Source organism: Hyperolius riggenbachi, chromosome 1, assembly GCF_040937935.1.
Source record: "Hyperolius riggenbachi isolate aHypRig1 chromosome 1, aHypRig1.pri, whole genome shotgun sequence".
NCBI lineage: Eukaryota > Metazoa > Chordata > Amphibia > Anura > Hyperoliidae > Hyperolius > Hyperolius riggenbachi.
The window spans coordinates 229,632,940-229,645,257 of NC_090646.1; the positions used below are offsets into that span (position 1 = coordinate 229,632,940).

Sequence of the window (12,318 nt, forward strand, 5' to 3'; positions counted from 1 at the left end):
ATTTAATACAGAATTGTTTGTATTCCTCCATGGACTGTCAGAAAGGGAAGTACAGTTTAATAATTGCCGAGATAGTACTGTTTAAGGCCACTGTGCCACCCAGACATTACATTGTTACCATCATTCTTTTTCGATATGGGGAAGAAGTGTATCTGTGTATTAGCTGATCAGGTTCTATGGAATTCCTGATGTTGTTTCTTGTCAGTACTTTTCAGTTAGCAGGGCACCACCACTAGCGGAAGGTTAGTGTTAGGCATTGATTAGGGAGAGGCTAATAGACATTGTAGAGTGATAGGTTAGTGTGGGGCAGATGAGAGGTGGAAGTCAGAAATTCTGACAAAGGTCACATTTTTCATCACACACCAGGAAATTTCTTCCACACACTAACCTTCCAACTCGACAATGCCTAATGCTAACCTCCTAGCATTGGTGCCCCACTAATGGAAACGTACCTACTAGTCTTACTGGATTATTCTGCTGTTGAACTGAGGGCAGAAAAGTAGAGATCCTGCTAAACTTTGAGTGACTCAGAACCTACATATGCACATCCTAGTCAGCAGAGCCCTGCCACTTCATCAAGGTTCTGTCCTACATATCCTGGCTCATGCTACCTTATCCCTGGCCTGGTTACCATGCTCCTGCATTCCTGGCCCTACCCTCTTCATTTGTTCAGACTTTCTGTTGCGGTCTGACTTGTACCTTACTTGTTATCTGCCTGCTACAACCTCTGGCTACAATTTTGTCTATGATTGAACTCTGCTTGTTCTGAACTTCGTTGGTCTTGACCATCATTTGGTCACTGCCTGCCCTTGACCTTGGCTAGTGTCACCCTGCCTTAAGATATTAGCTTGCTATCTGCCTGCACTCAGTGGTATCCTCTGTTCTGTGTGTAACTGGTGAGGCAATTCTTTAGGTCATGACCTGGTGGCTATTGGGCACCAAAGCAGTCCATCGCCCACTAAGGTTGGTGGCTCATCATTCCTTGTGGGGTGCTTTGCTGAAGACCTGTGGACACTTTGACTACACACATGGACAGAGCCCATGCTTATTTGCAGCCTGCATATCTTCTGCTCATAAGTCTCCATAATTTTTGCAGTTACCATGAATGGGGAGCCATACAGACCACAATGCACCTGTTCTTCCGGAGGGGGGATTAAAAAGCAAGGTCTTTGCCAGACCTGTTCAACCACCAACCCCTATAACACAGACCTTTTTTGCACTGCCAATAGTTTTCTGCTATTTGATGAATCCATTACTTTACTTTGTTCCCATTTTCCCTGGACTTGGAAAATCTGGCATTAAACTATCTAATCCCAGGAACTGAGATCTGTGACGATCCAGTTGAGTTTCTTCTGTTTTTATTACTAATCCTTCGAGGTGTTTGATCTGAGGGTCCACCAATGTAGAGAGCTTCTTCTTTCCTTGGAAAACTGTTTTTTTTGTTTTTGTTTGTTTGTTTGTTTTGTTCTGGGAGGTTTGAGGTCCCTTTCCCAGAGTTGTGGGAATCATGGTAGAAATATCCTGGAATATACCGTAGTTGAGCCCAATTCACCCCAGAGATCACTGAGGCCATTAGAGCTGTGAGAGCAGAAACCTTTCTTAAGTGAAGACTTTTTTCTTTTAAGTCAACGGTCTTGATCTAATTAACTTTTTCTTTAAATGTTCTCATAGGAGATCATTTTTCATCTTTTGTTTAAAATACCTTTTCAGCACTCTGCAAAAAGTAGGCAAAAAAGTATTGTCAAAATTATTCTAAGTATTTTCTTACTTGATGGTGGCTTTTAAAGCGGTGGCTTAAAAGGCAATTTAGTGATAAAATGTGAAAATTTCACCTGAGAAAAAACTTAGGAGAAAAAGGGAAGTTAATAATTGGGCCCAATGACTATTGTTTTTGTGTAGATATTTAAAATGCTCTTCTGGTTAAAAAATAAATAATAATAATAATAATAATTTCTTAAGCAAAACGATCTATTGAGAAGGTATCAGATTTGATCTTTCCTCCAGTATCGATTCAAGGGATGGCCTAATTAGATCTTATTCATCTTGAGCCGAGTTCAGAAAACCATGGGGTAATTTTTATTCCTAAATGATAAGATTTTCTAAAATAATTTTAATGAAATCCGTCAATTCCTTAATTAAATAGGAAGGATTGGATGCAATACACAAGTTGATTCTTGCAAAGTGTATTGTGTCCATGAGCTAGGAACTTTATCTGAAAAATTGTTACAACGTTTTGACTTAAGTAGGATGATCACTTTATTCAATTTTTTTTTTTCAATGAGAAAAACAACTTTTTAGATGATCATATTTTTAGTGAGTGGGTTATAGAGAAGAACAGTTTGTGCTGTTTTTTGTTGTTGTTCTTGTTGTTGTTTTTTGGTAAATGTCTGCAAGCAATAAGGATGCTGACCTGCAGGCTCACGGAGGATCAAGCAACATGAATGAATTACACGGCGAGTGTCAATAATTTCTTGATCTATCTTCTATTTTTTAGCTTCTCACTTTGTAATGTCTTGATTTCCCCCCCTTACACACTACAACTATCTTTCGCTAAAGTTCATCTTTAACATGCTTCTCCCACAATGGGTGTGCATGATGTTGTGCACATCAGGATGCCAGAGGACATGCTTCCACCCTAGATGCCAATGGGGGTTGAAGCAGCTTAGTAGAAGACCGTGTAGATCAGAGATCCCCAAACGTTTTGGGTCGAGGGCCAGTCAACATACTTCAGACTCCTGGGGGGCCGGAGTATACATTAAATGATGTGGAAATCTTTGCGGGCCAGACAGTGAAGCATACCCAGGTGAGAACCTGTAGTCCAATTGGACAGCAGTGTCACCTGATGTGGAATATGATTGGATACCTGCAAATTACTGCTTTCTGGTTTCCATGTGGTTGGGCGGTGCCAGCACTGCTATTCTATATGCGAAACACCAACATTTAAGATGTAGCTGACCGCATCTATAAGTTACACATTTTGAGTGATGGAGGCCGGTAAAAAGCCTCCGGAGGCCACATTTGGCCCACGGGCCTTAGTTTGAGAACCACTGGTGTAGATGAGTGATAAGAAATCATCAGGCGTCCTGGACGCACAACCCCACATAGAAACATGAGCAGAAAAATTGTGCATGACCAGGGACTCCCTCAGCTCACTTTATCGCTTACAATTCCTGCTAGATACCATAGTTATATAGTTATTTTGGTTGAAAAAAAGACATATACGTCCATCGAGTTCAGCCAGAAAGTATTGGCATATGCAAGTTGTGTACAAGAAAAAAACACTATAATATTCAGAGGCCACAAGGTGGGTCTTTTAAATTCTTGTTTGTGTTTCTTTTAGGGGAGCAGAGAGTAATTTTTTAATGTGCAGCCATCCTAAAGGACAAAAGTAGTATAATCTGTTAAAACAGAAGGTTCCCTTGCTTGATATTCGATCATTTTTGTTGAATGAGCATTGATTGTTAAAGGCCATTCTCTGTGAGATTGAATAGTGGGAACACAGTGGGTAATCGCGTCTGGTGCTTCTACATTAGATAGCGTGGTATTTTTTGTAATACTCATTGAGGACAGGTTTGCTTTAAGCCAGAACCTTGGCTTCATTCATGTAGAAATTGAAGAGAATTCTCTACAATCGGAGCACACCAGAAACAATAATATAAATCCTATCATAAGGTCTGTTTTAACTTTTGGATGCAAAAAAATGCTTTTATTCCATGAATTTGGTGGAATGTAATTTGGATTTCAAGGCTGGGGAATGGAAGACTGTCTGTGCAGGAAATATGTTACATGGAAAGTGGAAGTGTTTAAATTTAATTTGGAAAGAGCTCTTTATGCCAATAATGTGATTCGAAGTGTGTTCTATCAACACAGTTCTGCTGCTAAGTGTAATTAAAGATCAAGCAAAACAAGGACTACCTAGTGTTTAGAGTGGTAGTATGGCAGTAGAGAAAAACTCTGGAAAAAAAAAAAATCTTTGGATTCTTCATCTTGTAGTTTCTAAAAAGATGAAGAATAATTACAACAATGTACATTTAAGTGTTTTTTGTTTTTTTCTATTTTTCCATTTTTAATAAGTTTTCTTAAAGTGAAACTTAAAGTGTAAGTGAGTTGAATTAGTAGTAAAGTTTTATACATACCTGGGGCTTCCTCCTGCCCCCTTCAGGCTATACGGTCCCCAGCCGTCCTCTGCTGTCTAGATGCTTCGGCAGATGCCTTGTTATCTTCGCCACTCTGTGCCAATCTGCACAGGCGCAGTCTGGCTGTGCATGCTGCATTGCGCTAACGCAACTGGGAGTGTCCTGCACAGGCATATAATGCTCGCGGCGATGGGGCGTGTGGCTGGGCTGGGCTGTGCATGAGCAGTACACCCTGACTGGCTAGGACAATGGGACGTCTTAATTTATTCTGGTTGGACTTGATGTATGGATGTATTTTTTTCAACCAAAATAACTATGTAACTATCTACTGGAGCATCTAGACGGCGGAGGAGGATAGCGAGGGACTGATTAGCCTGTAGAGGGTTGGTATGTATACAACTTTTTTATTTCTTCATCTCAGGTTTACTTAAAATGAAGAGATCAACCATTTTATTTATCCTCCTACTTATAAAAATGACTTTGATATCCCACAGTTTTATGTTATGTTTAAAAACTTGAAAAAAGCTGATTTATTGTTTTGTCTTAGCTGAATGAAACAGTCTGTCTCTGGGTCCGAGATTGCTCAAATATATGAACTATTGACCTTTTTTTATCTATTCTCTCCTGTCAGAGAACTGGGCTTCTGAGAGCAATGTATTTTATGGCTCTAATTCCATATCAGTGAGGTAGCTATAGTCTGACTGGTTCCCAACTGGAGAAAAACTGTTTGTTGCATAGCTGAATATTAACTTTCCGGCAGAAAAAGAAGAAAAGCATCCCAGCATATCTATTTGTGTGCTTGACAATGTACATACACATGTCTGTCTCATCATGTCACATGTCACTATAGCTTCTCTAATAGGACCTATTGAGCCAAAGAAAAAGTCAGTTTTTGGCATTATATTCTGCCTGCACAATCCTGTCCCTGCTGAAGTATACTTGTAACCTCTCAAATTTTAGGATGCTCCTTCTCTGTATAATATCTGAATGGAGATCAGTTGTGGATTGTGGGCTTTCTTGGAAATGCTATACATTATGGTTGCTGTTACTTTTTTTTGTTTATACAATCGATACGTTTGCTGGGATTCCCTGTGGACATTTGGGGTTTAGTTAGACAACTGTAGGCAAACATTTTTTCTGAAAATTATCATTGACGGGAAAAGGGAGAGGGAAGTGTTGCGGTGCCACTGAGTAAGTTGGGTACTGGGAGGTTAAGCTAGAAAAGATATTGGTAATCTTGCATTACCAGTACTTAACCTACCTGGTGCCCATTACCTATCACCTCTCCCAACCCCAGTGCCTAACTCTAAACTTTACCTCCTCCAGCGCCTAAATGACTGCTATCGTTAGTCGTTCACCAACACGATAGACGATCATCTTCCCAAGTAGTTCCCGGACAGCTACTTCTGAATTAGATCGGCCCCCCAACTCACTGACAAGGGAGCCAGATTACCTGTACATTTGTGTTGGTGTCTATTAGATGCCTTCTGATCCCTGTGCTCAGATGACCTGATCCAAAAAGGTAAACTCACGAAGAACTTATCTTTTTATCATATTTTACAATTGTTCTATTTTCTGTGGCTAACCGCTTCCATTTTGCTGTCTGAAATCTAATACATCTGGTGAAATGTATGAGTTTACTCTGAGCTTCATGGGAGATGTAGTTCATCATGCAGCTGAGGAGAGGAAGGCTAACCTTTCCTATGCTAAAGGCTGTTAGTATACATTTCAGAGATGGTCCACAGAGGAAGCCTGCTCTTTATCAGGGAACAGAGCGCATATACTAAAAAAGAGCTTGTACTTCTCAGGAGTGTTTGATGTATGGTGGCAGAGCCATGTTGTATCTGGAATTCTTTTCTCATCCCTTGTACTAATCATTTCAGTTCCTAGTGACAAGATGAAGTCTGGGCTGCATGAGACATATACATCACTGGTGCTTGCTGCTGGGGCGTGTTTGCTTTTCTTTATGACAACAATTTCCAGTCTTTAATGTCTAATATTTATTGTCTGTTGAAATGATGGTTGTATTTTTTTAACCAGAGTATTACTGTGGATGCCTTCCTTAATGAAAATGAATTGCTTCCTAAAGTCATTTGTTTCCTCCGCTGTCTATGGTGTGATAGTATATGTCTGTATGTATCTAGGACCACTGTGCCAAAATTCACATTATGCACAGGAAGCATGCTCAGTTACAGCTTTGTTTCAGATATATTAAAGCTGACTGCTAGACATATGTAAACAAATCATCATTTAATCCCATAATATGTCCTACTAAGGAATATTAAAGTCCAATTTCAGGGATATTCTTTCCCTAATAACTCCCACCCTCCCTGCCTATCAGACTTATGAGTCCCTAGTTCAAGAGTCCTATAACATCCACTCTACACCCTTCCCCAAGCAGACTTCCTGCCTGTACCTACACTTGCCTGGCTTTCTGATGTCCAGGCACCCTAACCAACCCCCCCGCGCTAATAAAAAAAAAAAAAAAGAAACATTAAATGACAGGCTGGCTCCTTTTGTGCTACAGCCACCAGTTCTGCAATCCAGGAACACAGTGAAGTTATTCCTTCCTACACATAGAACCGCATGTGGTTGGACTACTTTAGTGACATATTGGTTTACCTTCAGGAGGTCCTAGGAACCAGGCTTGAAGTGGTCTTCTACAGACATTGCCACTGGACCATCAGTGGAATTTTCTTTTATCATTGCTAGCATTCAAGCTTGTTGTGACTGTCTGAGTGCGGCGGGTTAATGATTGTTCTTCTGTGTATTTAAACTGCACTCTTATTTTAAAAGTTTGTTGTAGTGCTTCCCTAGTGGTCTAGTGTTCTGTCATAGCTTTCCTTGTGGTCCCTTGTAATTTCCCTGGTGATCTAGCGACCCTGATATTGCAGTAGAAGAACAGAGCAGGTGTAGCGCTGAGGCGCTACACCTGCTACTGCTGGAATTCTGTTTTGTCCCCACTTTATTGCCTGATGAAGCGGGCTCGGCCTGCGAAACGCGTTGCACTTTTGGGGTACCATATAATAAATGTGATTGCTACTTTTCAGACAGTCTTTCGTGTCTGCTTTATGGAGGTAAGTCCACCGCTTCCTCCAAGCAAATTTTAAAGGTTTTATCCACTTTTATTCTGCTGGCGCCTCTGTTCTCCTACTGCAAAATCGTGTCCACCCCTGGTGGAGGGGTGATCTACCCCTTTTTCTCATCTACAGAGAGCGACTTCTTAATCCTGAGTGAGGACAGGTCTAATCTCCTCACCTGCTTATACAGTGGTTGCCTGTGTGGTAACCCACGTTTGTGAGTATATTCTTCTCACTGATTTGCCTTACTTCGTTTATGTTTTAACATACTACACTATATTGGGCTCTCGGTTTCTCTATATTTTAGCGACCCTGATAGTTTACCTGGTGGTCTAGTGGTCCCTAATAGTTTACCTGGTGGTCTATTGGTCCCCTATAACTTCCCTAATTGTCAGTGGCCCCACATAATTTACTTGGTAGTCCAGTGGGTCTCCAGTAGCTTCCCTGGTGGTCCAGTCGTCCCATTTTAGCTTCCCTAGTGGTCCGGTGGGTAAATCCTAGCTTCTCTGGTGGTCTAGTGGAGGCATGATGGTTATGGAATCGCTAGGTCCAGCGACGAACAGCTCTCCCCTGCTCATTCTGGCATCCAGCCTAGTACTGCCACTAAGTACTGGTCCCCGTCTTGATGACATCATCAAGCTGAGACCTGACACTAGGGGCAGTGTAGTGCTGGATGCCGTGTACAGTGGAGGGGGAACAACGATTTCTGAGGGAACCAGTAAAGGTGAGAGAGCCTCCTCCTGCTGCTGCTGCTGCTGTCCTTATGATTACTACATTCAGCAGTGATTGTAGTGATCAGGAGCCGACCGCCATGGCTTCTGATCTGTGCAAGGAGATGTCAGCTGTCAAATGACAGCTGAATCTCCCTGTTCGCTGCACAGTATTGCTGTGGGAGCATGCAGACGGGAATGAGTTAAATCTACACACTTGAGATAGGCAAGTGCACCAAAACATTATAGATTTCCATCACTGTCAACCGCAAGTGGTTAAACAAAACATTCACCAAATCCCACCATCATTTAGTGCATTCTAAAGAAAGGTTTCACCTCCTGATTGAACACAGATGTCAGATCACTAGACATCTGATGAAGGAGTTTATCCCTAACATGTAATGTCTTGTTCCTGAATATAGCAATTTGAATTGCAGCCAGTGGAGTGCCGTCTCTTTGTTTGGAGGTTACCTCAAAACTGTGTGAGTGGTCCGGTTTGAGACTTGGCACCGGCAAAATATCAGGTTGAGTACACCTGAAATAGCTGTAGTCGTGGCAACTACACACTAAGGACTGCCAGATCACTAGACAATGTCTGATCTACACTTCTATCAGACTATGTATTGTGACCAGTGTCCCCCTCGGCCCTATGCACCATCTTTTAGTGTCATAATCAAAGATTTATTATTTTGTAATCTTAGTAGTGCCACAAACTCCTAGTATGAACAGTTTATAATTACCACTTTTCTGCTTGTCAAGTTGTTTAGAAAGGTCTTTCTCCACCAAATTAGAAAATATGCTTACTGCCTGCAATTTTTTTTTGAGGTGCATATCAGTCTTGAGTTCTAATGTATTTATCCCACATGTGGTCCTATAACCAGGGGCAGACATTTCAGCATAGGAGTTCTTGCTCTACAATATTAACAACGGGTTGCTTTTACAAAAGAATGTAAGGAAGTGATCATTAATCCTTTTTTTGGTTGTGCGCCACTGGAGGCTGCTGCCTAGAAAGTCCTGGTGTCTTCTGAGATTGATTCCCATGGCCCTAGCTGTGTCTTTGCCACTTCTGGGGGAACAGGGCCAATCAGGTCCATGTCAGAAGTTGAGGGAAACTTTGTACAGAAAAGAAGCCTCATATTCCAACTTTGATGATTCAGCAGTAGAGGTCCTTTTGGTTTATTGGCACTTAGCTTCACAGAAAAAAATTCTTGCTTAGTTTCCATGTATAGACTCACTTTTCTTCTTGTAATCCATAGCGTCGTTCCAAATCTTCTCTTAACTTGGATTGTAAAATACATTCTTTCATTGTATTATCCAGTTCTACCTTGTATTTTGTTGAATGGCTCCAAGGTTTCCTAGGATAAAAGTTCAGCAGTCAGATGTTCAGTGTCTTTATGGATGTGATAAGCTGTTGATACAGATATTTTATAGTAAGGAGCATAACATTTTGTCTAGTCTTTGCACAGCAAAGGTGTTGGGGTAATCCCAAGGCCCTTGGGGATTCTACCCACATTAATATATTTTGCAAGTGTGGAAGTGTGCATAGATGAGGTGATTTCTTTACAGCTAAGCTTTTAAATTGAATTGGAATGGTATCATTTTTAATAAAGGTGTATCTTATGGATGCTTACATGTCCAATATAGCTGTTCATTATTCAGTAGAAAAACTGTTTACTGTTAAAAGAAGTAGTCTCTTGGATTGACAGGTTGGACACACTGAAACCTAACAACCTGTATTATGAGTCTATATAGAAGTGCTTTGTGTAATTATCATTTGGTTGGTTTTTTTTTTTTTTATCCATTTTTCAATTATGTTCTTTATATATATGTTACGGCCAGAACCCGAAGTGTGGCCACTTCTAGTTCTGGCCGGCCACTTCGGGTTCTGGCCGGCCAATGCGCGAAGTGGCCGCAGCGCTGCGGCCAATGTGAGAAATGTTTTGTTGACGCCGTCTCGCCGCGGCCAAATTGATGATGCTTAATTGTAATGAAATGTAGCCGGCGGCAATGTCATAGATGAAGCCGCCGGCTTTCGCGCACTGCCTCTCCCCGATCCACCCTCCCTCCTCTCCCCGCCTCCCATTACAATACATAGCAGCCGGGCGGGGACATGCAGCCGGAGAGTCGTTCGTCGCGGCAGGGGAATCCTGCCGTTCCTACAGAGCGGGGTGCTGGCAGAAGCGATGTCTGCAGCCTCCCCCGCTCTGCTGCCCCTGCTGCGACGAACGACTCTCCGGCTGCATGTCCCCGCCCGGCTGCTACGTATTGTAATGGGAGGCGGCGGCGAGAGGAGGGAGGGGGGGATCGGGGAGAGGCAGTGCGCGAAAGCCGGCGGCTTCATCTATTCTATGACATTGCCGCCGGCTACATTTCATTAAAATTAAGCAAGTTTGTCATCAATTTGGCCGGGCGAGACGGCTGTAAACATTCCATTTCTCACATTGGCCGCAGCGCTGCGGCCACTTCGCATATTAGCCGGCCAGAACCCGAAGTGGCCGGCCAGAACTAGAAGTGGCCACACTTCGGGTTCTGGCCGTAACACATACATCGGAATTGTTCTTTCCTGTGCCCTGGGGAAGGGCAAGAGCTCTGAATCGTTGCGAATTGTCTAATTGTTGTACTATGAGCATTCTAATATTCCACTAAATGAGAAAGTCCCTAGGTGGTAAAGCCTTGCTTTGTTTTTGTTTTTTTGGTTTTCTCACTTGTACTTAAAATTCTCTTGCGTACTTTTCCCGCACACAGGGCAGAGGAAGACCACACTGTGAAGAAGCAGGTGTTGCTACTTTCTGGTCCCGGCTTTTTGGCCTATGTTTTTGACAAGGGAATGCAGTTTTCAGGCTATATTCTGAACAGAACCAAATTGAGTACTGCCAAGCACAAATCTTAGGAAGTCTAGTAATTTGCTGCCTATTAAAAATATAGCATGTGCTCCAGGAGTCTGTGTTAACTTGCATCTCTCAGGCTGGCATGTGCTGGCACTGAATTTTGTGCAACAAAATCTATTGCTCCCGATTCCATGAAATCGGCACTAGAATTATACCCACGGCTTCTTAAAATAGTGACAGACAAGAATACAAAAATATAGAAGAGCAAGAACATGAATGTGCCAATGCATACTCCTGCAAATAGTGTGTGCAGATTTTGACTACATTAAACTATGAGCGTAAAGCCTGGAGTTTTGATTTACGAACTGAGTTATTTGATACAGTAGTCTCAGTTATCTGGTACTAACGGGATCAGCTGAAGTCGCATATGTGTGCTTTCTGGTTGTTTGAAACTCAATGTTAAATATGGGCCTAGCTAATACAGTACTATACCCCACTCTGTATACGTACCATGAACTCTCTTTTAAATGGTAAAATGTAGTAATTGAAAGTATATTACACCAGGGGGAGCCAGGGAACCCAGTCTTTAAGCACAGCAGAGCCCACAAAAAGCATAAGAAGTTGGTCTTCACCACTGTGAGCACTGCTGGCCAATTGTACTTGTTGTTTGAGTTATGGATAATAAGGACTACTGTAATTGCATGAGTATTTCATTGTACTGAATGAAGGGCCTCTTGTCTGCTCGACTTTCAGGATGTCAGTATTTGAATAGGAAGACCGGTGGGGTGGGCTACAATTCATTCTGGAAGACTGACATTATACTTAAGTTTTTTTTGTGGCACCTTATGTATACAATGTGGACACCATTTAGCTTTAAACCTTATGTTGGCATCTACATTTGACGAAACAACTCATGAATAATCCATTAATTTGTCCACCCTGGTTTACACCAAACACTTAGGTTTGTTTTCATGTGGAACAACAACAACCATAGTATATCTTTTCAGGCTATCGCTTCAGGAATTTGAAAATGTTTGTTTATTTTAGGTTGATGTAATGGTTTCTGTTTAATTTCTAGTACATTGCTTGTTACAAACTGTCTGAGGAGACCAAAGTTTGTGTGTGACGTTGAGGTCTGCTAAGTGGCTCCTCTTATGTTACTGTTTTATGTTCTGCATATTAAACATATTCAGGATGGTGCCGGTACATGAATACAAATGCAGTGGACCCAGAATGTTTTTTTTTTTTTTTTAAAGTCCGGTGCATTATGAATTTCCCCTGGAGTCCTCTTTGAGTTCATTGGCCGGGCACTACAAGAATCTGCGTTCTTCCCATGATCCCAGCCACGGGCTCTGTCCAGAAAATATATTCACCTAAACCCGCAGAACACTTGTACTTATTATTATTCTTGAAGAAATTGTAAGAAATATTAACCTCTGGAGGCAAGAAAAATAATATGAACTTTGATAATACATGTTGTTTCACCTCCCTTTTCTTGATAAGTTAAATGCATCTGTTTAACAGCTGAGAACACTAATTCCTCTCTGATTCCTTCCCACAAATA

The 12,318-nt window shown here is 41.7% G+C and overlaps 1 protein-coding gene across 1 annotated transcript in view; it reads left to right on the top strand.

Moving 5' to 3' along the window:
- PAPSS1 (3'-phosphoadenosine 5'-phosphosulfate synthase 1) overlaps positions 1-12,318 on the top strand; it is a 167,974-nt gene that overhangs the window by 51,139 nt on the left and 104,517 nt on the right. The window lies entirely within an intron of this gene.